This window comes from Helianthus annuus, chromosome 4, assembly GCF_002127325.2.
Source record: "Helianthus annuus cultivar XRQ/B chromosome 4, HanXRQr2.0-SUNRISE, whole genome shotgun sequence".
Lineage (NCBI taxonomy): Eukaryota > Viridiplantae > Streptophyta > Magnoliopsida > Asterales > Asteraceae > Helianthus > Helianthus annuus.
The window spans coordinates 8,067,193-8,070,622 of record NC_035436.2 but is presented as its reverse complement, the minus strand read 5'-3'; the positions used below and the strand labels follow the sequence as shown (position 1 = coordinate 8,070,622).

Sequence of the window (3,430 nt, the reverse complement as noted above, 5' to 3'; positions counted from 1 at the left end):
TATGTAAGATTATACACAAGGAATTTAGTCGGGTAACTAACCTGGCAAAACTTCTTGTATTTTATCAGATGATGTATAATAAATAGTGCAAATAGCGTATAATGTTATCAAGGCTTGGATTTATCACCCTCCTTTGCAGGTTGTTCCACTGCAACGGCGAACAGGTTTACCAGATGCTTCCCAAACTTTATAACCACGTTCCAGCATGATTATGTTAGTACCATGTTGCACGTCTGCATGCACATTTCGGCCCACGAACCTGAAATAAATAACTTAATTGTAAACTTTTGATGTACGGATTTTGTAGCATAGTCATAATGTTACAAAGTTATTAAACAAATGCCCGGTTTCATACCTGTGGATCTTGTACTTGTCTGGTTGACCCAAAATATTGTTAGAAAGTGTAAATTTTGGCATGGGTTAGGCCTGGATGGTATAGGCGAAACTTTCAAACCATATACCTAATAATGAGCCAATTTGGCCCATGTTTTATCTCCCAACGGGTCAAATGATATAAATTACTTAAAGGGAATATGGCCAAAGTCACCTGGTGGGGGTGGGCTGGGTTGACGCTCGAAACACTTTTTGCCCAGATTTTATGTTTTAGAAATAATTAATGCGCTACAGATGATGGCAAAAACTACACTATAAAAATAATGTAACTTTTTAATAAGTCGATTACTTTAGGTGACTTTGGCGGCTTGGCCATATTCCCTTTAAGTAATTTAGATGCTTTGACCCAAACCCGTTTTAGCTCATTACCCAAGCCACCCCTTTACCCACGTCTAAATTCAATAATTATATAGAAAGTAAAAAAAAAAGATACCTAGCAATTTCATCAGTCTGACTTCCCCAGTTCCCGCGACCTGCTCTCTAGCGTTTGAATTCATTCCTATATGTAAGATAACAAAGAATTCACAAAATTAAAAAAATAAATACCCAAAGATCGAAAAGTAGTATAGCATTCTGGGTAAGAGGGTAAAATAGTCCTTTAAGTCAAATGTTAAATATTCGGCTCACCAGTTATTGTAGAGGTGGCAATTTTGACACTTTTACATATATACAGGTCAAATGAAAATATACCTAGAAAAGGGAACATGTCAAACTCCTAAAGTGTCATATTTTTAGAGTTAGATTATGATGTAATAAGATTATTTTTTGTAATACTAATTTAAGCATTGATAATTTATAAATTTCTATAAAAGATGTACAAAAATATATTTAGGAGTCCATTTTGGTTGGTTTGCTTCAAGCCTTCAACCTATCAGTTTTGACCAGTTACCCAACCAATTCATCTTGCTAGCTCTAACTTTTTGTTAACCGGTGCTACACTTTTACTAAAACCTCTTAACATGTATTAAGATAACATTATATTGTTGATAGGCCAAACGAGTGTTAAAATACTATTGAGCAACATACATTTAAGCTAAGATTACTATTATTATAATACATAGTATTATTAATTGCTTAACTATTTGTAACCCATTTTTTAAAAAATTAACCAAAAGGTGCTCACGGAGTGGAGAACCCGACCCGACCTATTCAAGCCCATACTATAATATCCATGTTAACCCAACCTGTTTGACCCGCTATCAAACTGCCCCATCTGCCCATTTTCGACGTTTAAACAGTCGGTGAAATGGCATATTAGTCATAAAAATAATTTTTCTGCATGTGATTAGGAAGAATGAGCAATAAGATCGGCCCATACCCGGTTGAGATTAAGAAACCAACTGTAAACATAGAGATGCTACCAGCCCAACTCTTCTGTTTGTTGTAAGGAATTTTATGGATTCCAAATCTTCTACCCATGATATCTGCAATACCTGTAGAGTGTATTATGTTAATAAAAAATATATATAAACAATAAGTAACCCAAAGAAGTCAATAATCAGTCACACCACTACACGAGGTTGACAAAAGATACCATCACCACCACACATCATTGAAAGTGAAACCACACCAATTTGCGACTCGCGCTAGAAGACAACAGTGGATAGAATCAACATCAAAACATAATATAGGGGTCCTCTAAATAATTCCCTGCAATTAAATCATTTTTAAAAATTATGGGATAAATTCATTTGTAAACTAATTAAAAGGTAAAGGGTTAACCGCATAAGAAGATAACCAACTTTGCAAAACTTCGAAAGATTTTAAGGTAATCTTCAACCTTGATAGACGTGAAAAAGTCAACATCGTCAAAGGAACTAAAACTAATAAATCTAATACCAGCAATGTTAAGCATACCAACCTGTTTCCAAGCGCGTGATCTACACCCGCAGACTCTCGGTTCTTAATCATCTTCCTCTGCCTCCTCTCTACAACTTTCTCAATAGCCCCATTTTTCCTCCCCCTAAAAACTCCATTAAAACATAAGGAACAGGCGACACTGAAGACGTGTCACCCCCATTACTCTTCCCTAACCCATCCGACGAAACCGCCGGAGACCCCGCAACAACTGTAACCCCCAGCCCCACCCAACCCACCCATCATCCCCATCCCACCTAACCCACCACCATTCATAACCGAATTACGGCTGTTAAAAGAGTGTAAAACCCTAACTCAATTTATAATAACACCAAAATCAAGATGAAAATAATTAAATAATGTCCCTGGAAAACGGGGGACAAAGAAGAGAAGAAGAGGCACCTAAAATGGAGGATTCCGGCAATTGTGGATGACAAAGCCATCAAACAGTTATGTCCCTGGAAAACAGAGCCATGAAATCAAAGAAAACACAACTGAAGAATCACGATTGAAACCCTAATTGTGTTTACCAGACGTAGCAGCTTCAATTTTCGTCATTCCTGATCTCAATCCTCATCTCCCTTATCGTTTTTACTCCTTATGTCTCTTCGCTTTCATTCTCATTGAGTAGGGTAATTGAAAAGCTTTAGACAATTAACGTAGGAGGAGGAGGTTTGTCGATTTTACCCTCAGATCGTCTTAAAATTTTGTACAGATTCAGTGGCTTTGACTTTGTTGTACATGCTGCTTCAAGACTTGTACTTATGGTAAAATTACAATCTTGTCCATCACTTCTGCTTTTTATAGTATTATTATAGATTTACAATTAGATCTCATTTATTACAATTGGATTTGCGTTTTAATTTGCATGCCTATGCGTTATTTCTTGGTTGATTATGGTATTTAAGTGTAACAGTGAGGAGTTAATGCGTACGTCTTTCATCGATTTGTACTAAACCATGCCTAAACATGAAGACAGATATGTTGAAATTTGCATCTTCCAACATCCCGCCGCAACGCGCGGGTTAGCGTCTAACTCGTTAAAGTACATTAAGATACATTTTAGCGTACATTTATATATTTAAGTAAATTATTCAAAAATACCTCCAACGTCAGGGATGTCTCTACAGTATTTGTTGAGGTTATGTTACCACCTTCCTTTTGCCTCCGTGGAAGGAAG

General features: G+C 36.5%; 1 long non-coding RNA gene across 1 annotated transcript; it reads right to left on the bottom strand.

Moving 5' to 3' along the window:
* Nucleotides 1-824: 824 nt before the first annotated feature.
* On the bottom strand, nt 825-2,033 carry LOC110934335. Its single transcript, XR_004891982.1, has 3 exons — nt 1,928-2,033; nt 1,712-1,826; nt 825-892 (listed from the first exon to the last, which is right to left on the bottom strand). It is a non-coding gene; the product is annotated as an uncharacterized LOC110934335 (long non-coding RNA).
* Between the last annotated feature and the right edge of the window lie 1,397 nt (nt 2,034-3,430).